Source organism: Oncorhynchus masou, chromosome 30 (genome assembly GCF_036934945.1).
Source record: "Oncorhynchus masou masou isolate Uvic2021 chromosome 30, UVic_Omas_1.1, whole genome shotgun sequence".
In the NCBI taxonomy this organism is placed as follows: domain Eukaryota; kingdom Metazoa; phylum Chordata; class Actinopteri; order Salmoniformes; family Salmonidae; genus Oncorhynchus; species Oncorhynchus masou.
The window spans coordinates 21,989,427-21,995,426 of record NC_088241.1 but is presented as its reverse complement, the minus strand read 5'-3'; positions in this window follow the sequence as shown (position 1 = coordinate 21,995,426).

Here is a 6,000-nt window from a genome sequence, read left to right as displayed (position 1 = left end):
CCTTCTCCCAGCTGCCCACTGCACTGAGGCTAGAAAACACTGTCACCACCGATAAATCTACGATAATTGATAATTTCAATAAGCATTTTTCTACGGCGGCCATGCTTTCCACCTGGCTACCACTACCCTGGCCAACAGCTCAGCACCCCCTGCAGCAACTTGCCCAAGCCCCTCCCCCATTTCTCCTTCACCCAAATCCAGACAGCTGATGTTCTGAAAGAGCTGCAAAATCTGGATACCTACAAATCAGCTGGGCTAGACAATCTGGACCCTCTCTTTCTAAAATGATCCGTCGATATTGTTGCAACCCCTATTACTTGCCTGTTCAACCTCTCTTTCATATCATCTGAGCTCCCCAAAGATTGTAAAGCTGCCGCGGTCATCCCCCTCTTCAAAGGGGGAAACACTCTAGACACAAATTGTTACAGACCTATATCGCTCTGCCTTTCTAAAATCTTTGAAAGCCAAGTTAACAAACAGATCACTGATAATTTTGAATCCCACTGTACCTTCTCCACTATGCAATCTGGTTTCCGAGCTGGTCATGGGTTCACCTCAGCCATGCTCAAGGTCCTTAATGATATCATAACCTTCATCGATAAAAGACAGTACTGTGCAGCCGTCTTCATTGACCTGGCCAAGGCTTTCGACACTGTCAATCACCGCATTCTTCACGGCAGACTCAATAACCTTGGCTTCTCAAATGACTGCCTCGCCTGGTTCACCAACTACTTCTCAGATAGAGTTCAGTGTGTCAAATCGGAAGGCCTGTTATCCGGACCTCTGGCAGTCTCTATGGGGGTACCACAGGGTTCAATTATCGGGCCGACCTTTTTCTCTGTATACAGTGCCTTGCGAAAGTATTCGGCCCCCTTGAACTTTGATACTCCTTCCATTTCAATATTATCGCTTGCACAGTGCTCCTTGGGATGTTTAAAGCTTGGGAAATCTTTTTGTATCCAAATCCAGCTTTAAACTTCTTCACAACAGTATCTCGGACCTGCTTGGTGTGTTCCTTGTTCTTCATGATGCTCTCTGCGCTTTTAACGGACCTCTGAGACTATCACAGTGCAGGTGCATTTATACGGAGACTTGATTACACACAGGTGGATTGTATTTATCATCATTAGTCATTTAGGTCAACATTGGATCATTCAGAGATCCTCACTGAACTTCTGGAGAGAGTTTGCTGCTGTCACGCCCTGGTCGAAATATATTATGGTTATTCTTCATTTATTCGGTCAGGCCAGGGTGTGACATGGGTTATTGTGGTGTGTTTTTGTCTTGGGGTTTTGTGGGATGTCTAGCGTTAGTCTATGGCTGCCTGAGGCGGTTCTCAATCAGAGTCAGGTGATTATCGTTGTCTCTGATTGGGAACCATATTTAGGCAGCCATATTCTTTGTGTGTTTCGTGGGTGATTGTCCTTAGTGTCCTTGTTCCTGTATCTGTGTTAGTTTACACTAGTATAGGCTGTTTCGGTTTTCGTTACGTTCTTTGTTTTATAGTGTTTGTATTTAGATTCGTGTTACGTTTTGTTCATTAAACATGGATCGCAATCTACACGCTGCGTTTTGGTCCGACTCTCTTTCACCGCATGAAAACCGTTACAGAATCATCCACCACAAACGGACCAAGCAGCGTGTCAACAGGCAGGAGCCACAGGAGAAACAGCAAAGGCAGCAGCAGGAGCAGCGTAAAAAGGACTTTTGGAAATCCTCGACGGGAGAGGACCCTGGGCTAAACCAGGGGAGTGTAGCCGCCCCAAGGAGCAACAAAAGGAGGTATCGACATGGGAGGACAAATTGTTTGGAGAAGGACCCTGGGATCAGCCTGGAGAATATCGCCGCCCCAAAGAAGAACTGGAGGCGGCGAGAGCTGAGAGGCTTTGGTATAAGGAGAAGCAACAGCAGCAGCAGGAGCAACAATATTGGGACTACACTACTTGGGAGGAAATAGACAGGTGGGCGGTTGACCCAGGGAGAGTGCCGGACCCCGCCTGGGATTCACTGGAGCGGTGCGAAGAAGGGTATAGGAGAATGGAGATGGCGAAGCAAGCACGGCGGCGCGGAAGGAAGCCCGAGAGTCAGCCCCAAAAATTTCTTGGGGGGAGGCTCACAGGGAGTATGGCTACGCCAGGTAGGAGACCTGCGCAAACTTCCTGTGCTTACCGGGGGGCTAAAGAGACCGGGCAGGCACCGTGTTATGCTGTGGAGCGCACGGTGTCTCCAGTGCGGGTGCATAGCCCGGTACGGTATATACCAGCTCCTCGTATTGGCCGGGCTAGAGTGGGCATCGAGCCAGGTAAAGTTGGGCAGGCTCGGTGCTCAAGAGCTCCAGTGTGCCTGCACAGTCCGGTCTATCCTGTGCCACCTCCACACACCAGCCCTCCGGTGGCAGCTCCCCGCACCAGGCTTCCTGTGCGTGTCCTCTGCCCAGTACCACCAGTGCCAGCACCACGCATCAGACCTACTGTGCGCCTCGCCTGTTCAGCGCAGTCAGAGCCTTCCTCCTCTCCAGTCAGCCAGACTCTTCCAGATCCGCCAGTCAGCCAGACTCTTCCAGATCCGCCAGTCAACCAGATTCTTCCAGATCTGCCAGTCAGTCAGGATCTGCCAGAACCATCAACCAGCCAGGATCTGCCGGATCCAACTACCTGGCTGAGCTTCCTCTCAGTGCTGGGCTTCCTCTCAGTGCTGGGCTTCCTCTCAGTCCCGAGCTTCCCCTCAGTGCTGAGCTGCCCCTCAGTGCTGAGCTGCCCCTGTCCCGAGCTGCCCCTCTGTCCCGAGCTGACCCTCAGTCCAATGGGGTTCTGGGTGAGGACTCCTAGGCCATGGTCGGCGGCGAAGGTGGACTATCCTAGGACGCGAGGAGGGGGGACTAAGACATTTATAGAGTGGGTTCCACGTCCTGCGCCGGAGCCGCCACCATGGACAGACGCCCACCCGGACCCTCCCTATTGTTTTGATGTGCGTCCGGGAGTCCGCACCTTGGGGGGGGGGGGTTCTGTCACGCCCTGGTCGAAATATATTATGTTTATTCTTCATTTATTCGGTCAGGCCAGGGTGTGACATGGGTTATTGTGGTGTGTTTTTGTCTTGGGGTTTTGTGGGATGTCTAGCGTTAGTCTATGGCTGCCTGAGGCGGTTCTCAATCAGAGTCAGGTGATTATCGTTGTCTCTGATTGGGAACCATATTTAGGCAGCCATATTCTTTGTGTGTTTCGTGGGTGATTGTCCTTAGTGTCCTTGTTCCTGTATCTGTGTTAGTTTACACTAGTTATTATAGGCTGTTTCGGTTTTCGTTACGTTCTTTGTTTTGTAGTGTTTGTATTTAGATTCGTGTTACGTTTTGTTCATTAAACATGGATCGCAATCTACACGCTGCGTTTTGGTCCGACTCTCTTTCACCGCATGAAAACCGTTACAGCTACACTGAAAGTAAAGGGGCTGAATAATTTTGCACGCCCAATTTTTCAGTTTTTGATTTGTTAAAAAAGTTTGAAATATCCAATAAATGTCGTTCCACTTCATGATTGTGTCCCACTTGTTGTTGATTCTTCACAAAAAAATACAGTTTTATATCTTTATGTTTGAAGCCTGAAATGTGGCAAAAGGTCGCAAAGTTCAAGGGAGCCGAATACTTTCGCAAGGCACTGTATATCAACGAAGTCACTCTTGCTGCGAGTGATTACCTGATCCACCTCTACGCAGACGACACCATTCTGTATACAACTGGCCCTTCTTTGGACACTGTGTTAACAAACCTCCAAACGAGCTTCAATGCCATACAACACTCCTTCTGTGGCCTCCAACTGCTCTTAAAAGCTTGTAAAACTAAGTGCATGCTTTTCAACCGATCGTTGCCCGCACCCACCCGCCCGACTAGCATCACTACTCTGGACGGTTCTGACTTAGAATATGTGTAAATGACACAATGGGACAATAACAAATAAGTGCAAAGGGCCAATCATTTCCCTAAGCTAGAAATGCAGAAATATTTTTTTAGGAAAACATAATAAAGCTTACCAGCTTGTTTGCTGCATTAACCAAGGTTGCATATCTTCCAAGTCTTCATTGTCTTATTTGTCCATTCATCAGTTGCCTTCATTTTTTGGGCATGTAACTTGACCTTTAGCTTTATTGTTGCACCACAGAACAGGCACTTCTTTGATGCGACTCCTATTGATGTGTTACAACTAGAACACAGCTTACAGCTGGAGCCAGGAGCCATTCTGCATGAAAGGTGGATACGAAAGTGTCAGAAAGAATAGCCCTCGACACATAACTTTGACTGATGGAATGCACCAGGGGAGGTCCACTCTGGCATGGGGCTTGAATTGTGAGATACGAATAGCAATTCATAAAGAGAGTTTGGCCAACTAAGGAGATGATGTTGAGTTCACAGGTGACATGGGTTTCAATGACTCAGTCATATGGGTCAGATCTGATAATGGACCTTGCCTGGTACTAAAACTAAGCTTGAGGCTTTAGTTATTTTCTGTTTAGTGTTTTTGTTGCACCTTACAGAACTGTTCGCTTGTCGGTTTGTTGTGTTTGTTCAGTATTCATCTTCATTCAAATTATTATGAATACGTAGCACACTGCACTTTGGTCCTCTTCTCCTTCTTTCGACGACACATGTCACACTGTAATGTAAAAATATGTCATACTAACTGTTGACTACCATTGTAACCTAGATATAGGTTACCTGCCATAGCCTCAGGTGCATAGTGAGTGTTGTTAGTTGACAGATTAAACAGTACCTGGGCCAGTGGGATTTGGTTACTTATTTTAAGCTACAATTTTTTGAATAATCTCCTCCAGTTGGTTGGCATGTTTAAACTACAACCTGGTTTGGTTTTTGAAAACACAAGAAATGGGAAGAAAGCTGAATTAAAAGAGAAAAGGTCTCCACTTAAAATGCAGCCAGAGGATGGATGGAGAGAGGGAGAGAGAGAGAGAGTGAGAGAGAGAGAGAGAGAGAGAGGGGGAGAGAGAAAGAGAGAGAGAGAGAGCGAGACCAAGGCCTGTACTCTGGAGCGGGATCGATTTGGAGGTGGAAGGTCCGTCATGGTCTGGGGCGGTGTGTCACAGCATCATCGGACTGAGCTTGTTGTCATTGCAGGCAATCTCAACGCTGTGCATTACAGGGAAGACATCCTCCTCCCTCATGTGGTACCCTTCCTGCAGGCTCATCCTGACATGACCCTCCAGCACGACAATGCCACCAGCCATACTGCTTGTTCTGTGTGTGATTTCATGCAAGACAAGAATGTCAGTGTTCTGCCATGGCCAGAGAAGAGCCCAGATCTCAATCCCATTGAGCACGTCTGGGACCTGTTGGATCGGGGAGTGGGGCTAGGGCCATTCCCCCCAGTAATGTCCGGGAACTTGCAGGTGCCTTGGTGGAAGAGTGGGGTAACATCTCACAGCAAGAACTGGCAAATCTGGTGCAGTCCCTGAGGAGGAGATGCACTGCAGTACTTAATGCAGCTGGTGGCCACACCAGATACTGACTGTTACTTTTGATTTTGACCCCCCCTTTGTTCAGGGACACATTATTCCTTTTCTGTTAGTCACATGTTTGTGGAACTTATTCAGTTTATGTCTCAGTTGTTGAATCTTGTTATGTTCATACAAATATTTACACATGTTAAGTTAACTGAAAATGAATGCAGTTGACAGTGAGAGGACATTTCTTTTTATTGCTGAGTTTAGCTCTATTAGGCAGGGGTGTCAAACTCATTCCACAGAGGACCGAGTGTCTGCGGGTTTTTGGTTTTTCATTTCAATTAACACCTAGACAACCTAACCAGGTGAACGGAGTTCCTTAGTAATTCGTGACCTTGATTTATCAATCAAGGTTGGAGCAAAAACCTGCAGACATTCGGACCTCAAATGGTAGGAGTTTGACACATGTGGATAAAAGTAATTAACCACTCAAACTAGTTTAATCAAGTATGTAGATGTTGCCAGAGCAAAACCATGCACCCACCATGT